This window comes from Carcharodon carcharias, chromosome 4 (genome assembly GCF_017639515.1).
Source record: "Carcharodon carcharias isolate sCarCar2 chromosome 4, sCarCar2.pri, whole genome shotgun sequence".
Taxonomy (NCBI): Eukaryota; Metazoa; Chordata; class Chondrichthyes; order Lamniformes; family Lamnidae; genus Carcharodon; species Carcharodon carcharias.
In genome coordinates this window covers 64,175,113-64,187,901 of record NC_054470.1, presented here as the reverse complement: position 1 = coordinate 64,187,901, position 12,789 = coordinate 64,175,113, and the positions used below count along the sequence as shown (strand labels likewise).

At 46.5% G+C, this 12,789-nt stretch overlaps 1 protein-coding gene across 1 annotated transcript in view; it reads right to left on the bottom strand.

The window, feature by feature from the left end:
- The window catches only part of LOC121277028 (glyoxylate reductase/hydroxypyruvate reductase-like), a 43,967-nt gene extending 32,145 nt beyond the window's left edge, over nt 1–11,822 (bottom strand). The window contains exon 1 of the mRNA XM_041185922.1: nt 11,815–11,822. The gene's annotated coding sequence lies outside the window, so the exon portion shown is untranslated. The remainder of the gene's footprint in view (nt 1–11,814) is intronic.
- Between the last annotated feature and the right edge of the window lie 967 nt (nt 11,823–12,789).

Below are 12,789 nucleotides of genomic sequence, written 5' to 3'. Positions count from 1 at the left end.
GCAGTGAGTTCCTACAAAAATACCCCATGGTTTCACACTTCTCGGTGTTAAATTTCATTTGCCACATGTCTGCCCATCTCATAAATCTGTCAAGTCCCTCGTGAAATCTGTTCCTATCCTCTTTACTGCTTATTACTTTTTTGAGTTTCGTATCATTTGTAAACCTTGAAATGATGCCCGGTATACCCATGCCCAGGTCATTAATATGTATCAAAAAGAGCAGCGATCCTAATATCGACCTCGGAGAACACCATAGTATACTCCCTTCCTGTGTTTCCTCTAAGCTGCATGTCTTTGCAGCTGTGGAACAACCCATCAAGTGCTGTGCACTTAATTATTACAGCTGTGAACATCCTGATGGTTAATTGAGGTTTACTACCACTCTAGCCCATGAAAACTGGTTGACTCCTGCATGACAGGGGATTAATGACCCGGAGCCAAGCCTGACATAATTAAACAGGTGGAATTAACAGTTGAAATTCACTCGTGTCAGTTCCTGAAGTCTCAAGCGATGTCAGCAATTGTCTTTCCTGTGCCCCGCTCGCCAACTCTTCTGCTCGCCACTTCCCTCCCTCACCCTCCAACTCACAGCCCCTCTCACTCCCACCCTCCCCCTCATCACCCTTTCTCGAGTCCTCGTTCACACCAAGGATTCAGGAGAGGGAATTGGCGAACAGGAGGAAGGCTGAGAGCAGGAGAGAGGTGGCGAGCGGGTTGATTGGGGAGCAAAGCGGCAAGTTGAGATAGGTAAAAACAAAAAAACTGCGGATGCTGGAAATCCAAAACAAAAACAGAATTACCTGGAAAAGCTCAGCAGGTCTGGCAGCATCGGCGGAGAAGAAAAGAGTTGACGTTTCGAGTCCTCATGACCCTTCGACAGAACTTGAGTGAATCCAAGAAAGGGGTGAAATATAAGCTGGTTCAAGGTGTGTGGGGTGGGGGGAGAGAAGTGGAGGGGGTTAGTGTGGTTGTAGGGACAAACAAGCAGTGATAGATAGAGGCAGATCATCAAAAGATGTCACAGACAACAGAACAGAAGAACATATAGGTGTTAAAATTGGTGATATTATCTAAACGAATGTGCTAATTAAGAATGGATGGTAGGGCACTCAAGATATAGCTCTAGTGGGGGTGGGGGGAGCATAAAAGATTTAAAAATATTTAAAAATAATGGAAATAGGTGGGAAAAGAAAAATCTATATAATTTATTAGAAAAAACAAAAGGAAGGGGGAAGAAACAGAAAGGGGGTGGGGATGGAGGAGGGAGGTCAAGACCTAAAGTTGTTGAATTCAATATTCAGTCCGGAAGGCTGTAAAGTGCCTAGTCGGCAGATGAGGTGTTGTTCCTCCAGTTTGCGTTGGGCTACACTGGAACAATGCAGCAAGCCAAGGACAGACATGTGGGCAAGAGAGCAGGGTGGAGTGTTAAAATGGCAAGCGACAGGGAGGTTTGGGTGATTCTTGCGGACGGACCGCAGGTGTTCTGCAAAGCGGTCGCCCAGTTTACGTTTGGTCTCTCCAATGTAGAGGAGACCACATTGGGAGCAACAAATGCAGTAGACTAAGTTGGGGGAAATGCAAGTGAAATGCTGCTTCACTTGAAAGGAGTGTTTGGGCCCTTGGACGGTGAGGAGAGAGGATGTGAAGGGGCAGGTGTTACATCTTTTGTGTGGGCATGGGGTGGTGCCATAGGAGGGGGTTGAAGAGTACGGGGTGATGGAGGAGTGGACCAGGGTGTCCCGGAGGGAACGATCCCTACAGAATGCCGATAGAGGGGGGTGAAGGGAAGATGTGTTTGGTGGTGGCATCATGCTGGAGTTGGCGGAAATGGCGGAGGATGATCCTTTGAATGCGGAGGCTGGTGGGGTGATAAGTGAGGACAAGGGGGACCCAACATGTTTCTGGGAGGGAGGAGAAGGTGTGAGGGCGGATGCGCGGGAGATGGGCCGGACACGGTTGAGGGCCCTGTCAACGACCGTGAGTGGAAAACCTTGGTTAAGGAAGAAGGAGGACATGTCAGAGGAACTGTTTTTGAAGGTAGCATCATCGGAACAGATGCGACGGAGGCAAAGGAACTGAGAGAATGGGATGGAGTCCTTATAGGAAGCACGGTGTGAGGAGCTGTAGTCGAGGTAGCTGTGGGAGTCGGTAGGCTTGTAATGGATATTGGTGGACAGTCTATCACCAGAGATTGAGACAGAGAGGTCAAGGAAGGGAAGGGAAGTGTCAGAGATGGACCACGTGAAAATGATGGAGGGGTGGAGATTGGAAGCAAAATTAATAAATTTTTCCAAGTCCCGACAAGAGCATGAAGCAGCACCGAAGTAATCATCGATGTACCGGAGAAAGAGTTGTGGAAGGGGACCGGAGTAGGACTGGAACAAGGAATGTTCCACATACCCCATAAAGAGACAGGCATAGCTGGGGCCCATGTGGGTACCCATAGCCACAACTTTTATTTGGAGGAAGTGAGAGGAGTTGAAGGAGAAATTTTTCAGTGTGAGAACAAGTTCAGCCAGACGGAGGAGAGTAGTGGTGGATGGGGATTGTTCGGGCCTCTGTTCGAGGAAGAAGCTAAGACCATCCTGGTGGGGGATGGAGGTGTAGATGGATTGGACGTCTATGGTGAAGAGGAAGCGGTTGGGGCCAGGGAACTGGAAATTGTTGTCTACCTCGCGGAGGCTGAGCATCAACTCGCAGACACTTCCTCCTACCTCTCCCTGGACCATGACCCCCCGACTGAACATCAAGCCATTGTTTCCAGGACTGTCACTGACCTCATCTCCTCTGGGGATCTTCCTCCCACAGCTTCCAACCTGATAGTCGCCCAACCTCGGACGGCCCGCTTCTACCTCCTACCCAAAATCCACAAACAGAACTATCCCGGTAGACCGATCGTATCAGCTTGCTCCTGCCCCACAGAACTCATTTCTCGTTATCTTGACTCCCTTCTCTCTCCCCTTGTCCAGTCCCTTCCCACCTACATCCGCGATTCCTCTGACACCTTACGTCACATCAACAATTTCCAGTTCCCTGGCCCCAACTGCTTCCTTTTCACCATGGACATCCAATCCCTCTACACCTCCATCCCCCACCAGGATGGTCTGAGGGCCCTTAGCTTCTTCCTCGAACAGAGGTCCGAACAATCCCCATCCACCACTATTCTCCTCCGTCTGGCTGAACTTGTTCTCACACTGAACAATTTCTCCTTCAACTCCTCTCACTTCCTCCAAATAAAAGGTGTGGCTATGCGTACCCGCATGGGCCCCAGCTATGCCTTTCTCTTTATGGGGTATGTGGAACATTCCTTGTTCCAGTCCTACTCCGGCCCTCTTCCACAACTCTTTCTCTGGTACATCGATGATTACTTCGGTGCTGCTTCATGCTCTCGTTGGGACCTGGAAAAATTTAGTAATTTTGCTTCCAATCTCCACCCCTCCATCATTTTCACGTGGTCCATCTCTGACACTTCCCTTCCCTTCCTTGACCTCTCTGTCTCAATCTCTGGTGATAGACTGTCCACCAATATCCATTACAAACCTACCGACTCCCACAGCTACCTTGACTACAGCTCCTCACACCCCACTTCCTGTAAGGACTCCATCCCATTCTCTCAGTTCCTTCGCCTCCATCGCATCTGTTCCGATGATGCTACCTTCAAAAACAGTTCCTCTGACATGTCCTCCTTCTTCCTTAACCGAGGTTTTCCACTCACGGTCGTTGACAGGGCCCTCAACCGTGTCCAGCCCATCTCCTGCGCATCCGCCCTCACGTCTTCTCCTCCCTCCCAGAAACATGATAGGGTCCCCCTTGTCCTCACTTATCACCCCACCAGCCTCCTGCATTCAAAGGATCATCCTCCGCCATTTCCACCAACTCCAGCATAATGCCACCACCAAACACATCTTCCCTTCACCCCCCCTATCGGCGTTCCGTAGGGATCGTTCCCTCCGGGACACCCTGGTCCACTCCTCCATCACCCCCTACTCCTCAACCCCCTCCTATGGCACCACCCCATGCCCACGCAAAAGATGTAACACCTGCCCCTTCACATCCTCTCTCCTCACCGTCCAAAGGCCCAAACACTCCTTTCAAGTGAAGCAGCATTTCACTTGCATTTCCCCCAACTTAGTCTACTGCATTCATTGCTCCCAATGTGGTCTCCTCTACATTGGAGAGACCAAACGTAAACTGGGCGACCGCTTTGCAGAACACCTGCGGTCTGTCCGCAAGAATGACCCAAACCTCCCTGTCGCTTGCCATTTTAACACTCCATCCTGCTCTCTTGCCCACATGTCTGTCCTTGGCTTGCTGCATTGTTCCAGTGTAGCCCAACGCAAACTGGAGGAACAACACCTCATCTTCCGACTAGGCACTTTACAGCCTTCCGGACTGAATATTGAATTCAACAACTTTAGGTCTTGACCTCCCTCCTCCATCCCCATCCCCTTTCTGCTTCTTCCCCCTTCCTTTTGTTTTTTCCAATAATTTATATAGATTTTTCTTTTCCCACCTATTTCCATTATTTTTAAATATTTTTAAATCTTTTATACTCCCCCCACCCCCACTTGAGCTATACCTTGAGTGTCCTACCATCCATTCTTAATTAGCACATTCGTTTAGATAATATCACCAACTTTAACACCTTTGTGTTCTTTTGTTCTGTGACATCTTTTGATGATCTGCTTCTACCACTGCTTGTTTGTCCCTACAACCACACCAACCCCCTCCACTTCTCTCTCCCCACCCAAACCACCCCCCCACCCCACACACCTTAAACCAGCTTGTATTTCACCCCTTTCTTGGATTCACTCAAGTTCTGTCGAAGGGTCATGAGGACTCGAAACGTCAACTCTTTTCTTCTCCGCCGATGCTGCCAGACCTGCTGAGTTTTTCCAGGTAATTCTGTTTTTGTCGAGAGGGGTGGTGAGTTGGAGGCTGGAAGCAGCGAGCAAGAGGTGAGTTGAAATAGTATGTTATGAAGAGTTAGAAAGTTAAGAGTTCATAAAGTTGTTAAGTTATTAAGAACTATTAAGAAGATTTTTGGACCAGTTAATACTACTGATCTAGTTATTCTGCTGCAGATGGTTTTGTAGGATTATTAAAGAAAGATTGATCCCAAAGGCATTTGACACATTAAAAATACAAGGGAATTTCTAGAGAGTTTGTGAAAAATTTTGGATTCCTGGCCCAGATTTCCAAATAATAATGCAAATATTCTTGTCAAGTTATCTCATAGGATCTTTTAAACCTTGCATACTACCAAATGCTACCTGTCCCAATTCATTTTTGTATTCATTTTGAGATATAGTTTACTTTAAAAATGGAGAATCAGTTTATTACTTCAGAAGGTCAGAGGTTAGGAATCATGCAACGAGTAACTCACCTCCTGACTCCCCAGAGCCTGTCCACCATCTACAAAGCACAAGTCAGGAGTGTGATGGAATACTCCCCATTTGCCCGGATGAGCGCAGCTCCAACAACACTCAAGAAGCTGGACACTGCGCAGGACAAAGCAGTCTGCTTGATTGGCACCACATCCACAAACATTCACTCCCTCCAACACTGACGCACAGTAGCAGCAATGTGTACCACCTATGAGATACACAGCAGGAATTCACCAAGGCTCCTTAGACAGCACCTTCCATATCCACGACCACATACCACATAGAAGGACAAGGGCCGCAGATAGATTGGAACACTATCACCAGGTGATTCCCCTCCAAATCACTCACCATTCTGACTTGGAAATATATCGCTGTTCCTTCACTGTCGCTGGGTCAAAACCCTGGAACTCCCTTCCTAACAGCATTGTGGGAAGAAGGCAGCTCACCACCGCCTTCTCAAGGGCAACTAGGGATGGGCAATAAATGCTGGCCTAGCCAGCGAAGCCCACATCCCGTAAATGAATTTTTAAAAACTTCACAATTCATAAATTTTTAATTTAAAACAACTTAGGTGGAATAAATACTGTAACTTCCCCAAAAACTACCTCAACTGTCATTCTCCCTCCTGGGATTCCATTCTCCCTTCCCCACAACTCTCTCTTACCCAGTTCCCAGATGTAGTTTCCCCCTTCAATACTCACTTAATTCACAGGGACACTGTGGCTCTCTGACCTTCACCCTCCAGTTCACAAGCTCCAACCTCTTTCCAAATTCAGAGAGACATTTTACCTCTGCCTGATTATGTTTGTTGATGTGAAGAAATTATTGAGCTATTTTCTCACTATTCATAGCAGTTTTAAGTAAAGAAGCCACTCGATAAGTTGCCTTTTCCACATTTTCTATCAATTCAAAGGGCAAGCCTCTTTCTGTTTTGAGCTTATCAAATTGAAAGATAGGAACATAGGAAATAGGAGCAGAAGTAGGCCATTCGGCCATTGAGCCTGCTCTGCTATTCAAACAGATCATCTACCTCTTATGTCATTTTCCCGACTATCCCCATATCCCTTGACGTCATTCATATCCAAAAATCTGTCTTAAACATGCTCAGTGACTAAGCTTCCATAGGCCTCTGGGGTAGAGAATTCCAAAGATTCACCACCCTCTGAGTGAAGAAATTCACAAGGCCTGCCATTGCTCATTTACTATTATAGCTAACAAAGTTTGATCCAAAATTAGCTCCTTTAATGTCTGTTCATTCCTCACTGAGATAATCTTAGTTTGATCCTTTTACTCCTGTCTCTATGATTTTCTCCTGTTGTTTCTTGAACCACTGCCCTTCCACTTTGTTCTATTCTGTTAAAGAGTTTAAGCTTATCTTCAAGTTCTGATGAAGAATCTTCACATGAATGTCACCCTCTCTTTTTACTTTATAGACGCAGCTGATCCTGTACTGTGTTTCTAGCACCGTAATTGTGAAACTTGGCTGCTTTAGTTATTCATGATGTCTTTGCTGCTGCAGTTAAGTGTGGTTCCCCCTACTGGGTGGTGGAAGCACAGCACACATTCCCACACTTGCCAGGAATTTCTTCAGGATTTTTCCCAACTGGTTGCTGTGACTTCTGCATCCCGATGATGCCCTGCTATTTTCAATGGATTCTAAAGTGGAGCAGATGGGCAGAGGTTAAGCTTATAGGGTCAGCACTGGTAACTTGTAACACTGCAGATCAAGCAGGAGGCGGTTGTTCCCAGATATCCTGCCTCAGATTCCTCAGACTTTCTCCAAGGCATGCCTGCACCATCACCCCCACTCCAAAAAAAAAGCTGGTACCAGGACCAGAGGGTTGGCTGGAGTCCCAGGACCAGCCCAAATATCATGGCTGAAAATTATTCTCTTTCCTAGTAAGGCTTATGGGGCTAAGTCTTCCAACCTGCTGTTGAGGAACACAGGTCTCTTGACTCTGCGCCCCGGTCACAGTGCAAGCCCTTGCCAGGGGTGTGCCAGTGCTGAGAGGGTGTGAAGGCCAGACTGGGAAATTGTGTTGGGCCTCTAGAACCCTGCAACACTCCGAGAGGGAAAATCATTGTCCTGATCTTTATTGGTCCTGAAATTTTCTCAAATTTCCTGGTAGAAAGTGGTGGAGCTAGGTGGCATGCGAATTGCTAAAGCTGCGTTTATGCTGCAGGTACTGTTGGCTCAGGGCAGCCTGAATGAACATTGTTGATTTGTCTCATTCCCAATAAGGCAGTGGGGTGGACGGTGACAGAGCCGCATATTTAAAATACATTTAATTTATAAATGAGGCCTAAACCTTTCATTGCATCCTTCCTGAAAAAAACAGCTGGAGCCAGGACCAGAGGATGTAGTGTCAGAGGCTCATGAACCAAACTGTATTCTTCCTCTGGCCTCATCATCATAATTCCTGTAAGCTGCAGGCTCCAAACAAGTCCCTCACCTGTGGAAGCACCACCCCACCAACCCCCTCCCCCACCAACTCATCCCACCCCTCAAACGTAGCTCATCTGCCAAGGCATAATCATATTCAGCTGAGACCCACTGGCCTCACATAACATAGGGACATCGACTTCATAGGGAGATGGTGGCATAATGGTAATGTCACTGGGCTAGTAATCTAGCAGCCCAAATGAATGCCCTGGGGGCATGGGTTCAAATCCCACCGTGGCAGCTGGTGGAATTAAAATTCAATTAATTTTTATAAACAGAATATAAAGCTAGTCTTAGTAATGGTGATCATGACAGCTATCATCAAATGTTGTTAAAAACCCATTCAATTCACTAATGTCCCTTCAGAGAAGGAAATCTGTCATCCTACTTGGTCTGGCCTACATGTGACACCAGACTCACAGCAATGTGGTTAACTGCCCTCTGAAATGACCTAGCAAGTCACTCAGTTCAAGGGCAATTAGGGATGGGCAACGAGTGCTGATTTTGCCAGTGATGTCCATATCTCGTGAAAGAATAAAGAAAAAAAATACCAAACTGACTGACACTAAGACACTAATGGCAGGCCAAACAATGGAATTTAGGGCATGTATAGTAAACCATGTGCAGGCACATGTAAGCAGATCAAATGTGCTCATTATATATTGTATACTATTAAAAATGCATGAAGTTAATTGTAATTGAACAAGCATGTTAAAATAAGGTATTTCCTACCTTTCCAATATTTCTCTTGTACTAGCTAATAAGGGATGCTCAAAATTCCCATTTTTTTCCCTCAGGGTGAGAAAAATTGCCTCAACCATTGAAATTTTGCAGGATTTTTCAGCTTTTCAGAGAAGGGTATCTTTATATAAACCTCTGCAATTTCCACCAACACAAGCATGATGCCACCACCAAACACATCTCTCCTTCAACGCCCCCTCCCCTCCCGCCCTCTTCAGCATTCCGTAGGGACTGTTCCCTCCGGGACACCCTGGTTCACTCCTCCATCACCCTCTACACCTCAACCCCCTCCCATGGCACCTTCCCATGCAACCACAGAAGGTGCAACACCTGCCCTTTTACTTCACCCCTCCTCACCGTCCAAGGGCCCAAACATTCCTTTCAAGTGAAGCAGCACTTTATTTGCACTTCCCTCAATTTAGTCTACTGCATTCGTTACTCCCAACAATGTGGTCTCCTCTACTTTGGAGAGACCAAATGCAGACTGGGTGACCGCTTTGCAGAACACCTTCGGTCTGTCCACAGGCATGACCCAGGCCTCCCTGTCGCTTGCCATTTCAACACACCACCCTGCTCTCATGCCCACATGTCCGTCCTTGGCCTGCTGCAATGTTCCAGTGAAGCTCAACGCAAACTGGAGGACCAGCATCTTATCTTCCAATCAGACACTTTACAGCCTTCCCGACTTAACCGAGTTCAACAACTTCAGATCATGAACTCTCTCCTCCATCCCCAACCCTTTGTGATCCCCCTTTTTCTAATAATTTATAATTTTTAAAAAATATATATTTTTAATATATTTTTCTTTTTCCACCTATTTCTATTATTTTTTAATTTATTTCCATCCATTGTTTTATCTCCACCTTTCAGCCCATTTCGATCCCTTCCCCCTACCCCACCCCAACTAGGGCCATCTGTCACTTGCTCATCCTGCTTTTTACCCTTAATGTTGCCATTAGCACATTCCTTAGCCAATATCACCACCGTCAACACCCCTTTGTCCTTTTGTCTATGACATCTTTGCCAATCTCTTCTTTGCCTCCACCTATCACTGGCCCTCTAACCAGCTCTATCTGTCCCACCCCCCTCAAACAGCTTATATTTCACCTCTTTTCTATTTTTCTTTAGTCCTGATGAAGAATCATACGGACTCGAAACGTTAACTGCGTTCCTCTCCGCAGATGCTGTCAGACCCACTGAGTTTTTCCAGCTATTTTTGTTTTTGTTGCACACACTACCTTTTTGACTTACAATCTTTGTCAGGAAGATAAAATCATTTTCATAATGTTATTGGAACTTACTGTAAAGTAGGGTAATAGTGGGGTCTGTGTCTATATGTGTGTGTGTGTGTGGGAATTAATTGAATTAAAAGCAGCTAGTCTAAAGGCTTTAATATATCAGAAGATAAGCTAGGTTTGAAATGTTGGGCAACGTTTTCCCCCATCGGGGTGGATGTGCAGCATCGGGCACAGGAGGGCGGGTCCCCGATCAGCGTCCCCATTTGGGGGTGGGCCGCCATTTTACGTGGGCTGGCCAATTAAAGCCTGCCCAGCGTAACGTCTGGTCAGAAGTGCTGTGCGCTCCGTGTGTGTGTGGGGGAATTCCTTGAGCTGGGAGTGTGCTCTTTCACGCATGCAAAGTGCTGCCTCAGGGAGATCGGCTCAAATGTGAAAAGCAGTTTGAAGAACAGAAATAATTTTACTGATATGTCCTCTCATTTGACACTGTCACATGAGTTGGGACATGTCCATAACTTTTACTATAAAATATTCTTAAATTTTTAAATCCCTCATGAAACCTCATCCTGCCTGCGGATGAGGTTTCATGTTTTCTCAGAAGCCCACCTGGGCTCCCGGCCTGCCCGCCAATCTTAAGGTTGGACAGGCAGGTCCATTAATTGACTTAATTAATTTTTCAAAGGCCTTAAGTGACAGTTGACAGGTTGGTGGGCACGCAGCCGAACTGAAAATCTAAATGACACGGGGTGACGTCGGGACGCATGCCCAACATCATCCCGCGTCATTTTACATGTCGGCAAGCGGGCCCCGCCCCCCACTCACCAACCGGAAGATGCAGCCCGTTAAGTAGGTAAACATAGGGGAAGTTTTAGAATGTAGGGGGAGTTTTAGAATGTAAGGTGTAAATGGAACGTATGCATTTTTAAATAAACCAGACTAGCTTGAATTCAAAAGAGGGAGTGAAATGTTACACCTAGCCCGGAGAAGTTAAGAAACAGTGTTTTTATTTTTTCCCAAAGATTACTGGTAAAATTGGTATGATGCTAGATTTTATTATTAGAGAGGTAAAAGTCCAAAGGCATAGTGAAATAATGGGAATTTGCATTCAATGAGGAAAATATGTATAAAGGAGAGAAGGTTGTGTGTAAGGGCAGGAATTCTAAGATCTAACACAATTGTGAAAAGCCTCCAGCATCTAAGCCTCAAGCTGCTGTCGACAAGGAACTGAAGCTGAGAAAAACTCACTTTGAATTTGACTGTCCAGGGTATTGTGTTACTTTGCCTGGGTCTTTTAAAATCTATGTGTCTCACTGCTGCCTTAACGGAGGTGTTACTGGGGTTTAGATTAATTAGGGGATTTAGAAGTTATCTTTGTAGCAATTTGTAGATCTATGTATGTGCTTAAAATCATTTCTTCTATTAATAAAGATTTAATTTAGTTTTGTAAGAAACCTATAAAACTTGGTGGCCTTTTACTGAATTCAAAGCAAACATCTTGAAATAAGTACAAATTGCAAATAGTTGTGGCAGCTGCTTCAAGTTTCCCTCTGGGATTTGGGCAGCTTGGCATTTATCATCAGCCTACCATAACAATCTTACTAACAAATGCAAAAACGTCTAAAGTTCCCATACATGCTCCATCTGAATGAGCACATGCCCAAGGAGACTGTTTACTCAATTTTTATTTAGGCCAGAATTTTCCAGCCACTTTGGCGTCGGGTATCATGGCAGTGTGAGCAGGCAACATGGCAGTTTGCTTTCATCCACTGCAGGCTGCACATCGGGAACCTAATTCAATGCATTTGCATGTCATCATCTTGCTCACCCCAGGTCATTCCCCCCAGGTCAAATTTACTGTTCACATCAGTGGGAAAACATGCCAGCCCAGTACACATCTTGACAAGTGTGACATACAAAATTCAGGACTAACTGCTCACATTGTGGACATCCGAAGAGCAGAAGATGCTGAAGCCCTACAGCTACTGGACCCTGGAGGAATACGTACATCACATGTTGGGTGCATTCTCATGGACATGGCTTTGCTGCGAAGCAGCTCACTTTCGAAGGTGGGAGGTCTCCATTGATGTCTGCGGTCTACTTCAGGACATCACAGTCTTGGCCATGGGCTGCTCAAGTGAGGGGAAGAAGAAGGTCCAGCTGTGAGTGGGAGAGGAAGGTGTACAGGGGAGATTGGAGAGGAAGGTTTAAGTTTGACTGGGAGAGGAATGTTTATGGGGGCATGGGGGTGGCGGTGGGGAGGGATGAGTTTGGGAGGGGGGAATGAAGGGGTTAGGGGGGCAAGGCTGTGCAGGGGAGGGAGTACAGAGGAGGAGGACATAGTGGGGGAGAATGCAGCAACTGGGGAGGTACGTGCATGAGGAGAGAAATGTGTAAGGTAAGGAGTTCGGAGGGAGCTCGGAAGGGGGAAGCAGTCCAACGGGAGGAAGGAGTAAGGGTGGAACAAGGAGTAAGGGTGGAGGAGGGAGTAAGGGTAGAAGAGGGAGTAAGTCGGGGGGGGGGCTGTCCAGGTGAATATGCAAGGGATGGGTCTGTGAACTCAATGACTGCCTCCTGGGGAGTGAACTGTGGTGGGGGCATGGTAGGAGGGAATGGGGAGTATGAGAGGGGGCAGAGTGAGCTGAAAGGATGAGAGGGTGAGTGTGGATCCTCATTACCAAGGAGAAGGTGCTAGGAAAACTGAAAGGTCTGAAGGTGGATAAATCACCTGGACCAGATGGATTACACCCCAGAGTTCTGAAGGAGATAGCTGAAGAGATAGTGGAGGCGTTAGTGGTGATCTTTCAGGAATCACTCGAGTCAGGGAGGGTCCCAGATGACTGGAAAATTGCTAATGTAACCCCCCTGTTTAAGAAGGGAGTGAGGCAAAAGACGGGAAATTACAGGCCGATTAGCCTAACCTCGGTCATTGGTAAGATTTTAGAGTCCATTATTAAGGGTGAGATTTCAGAATACTTGGAAA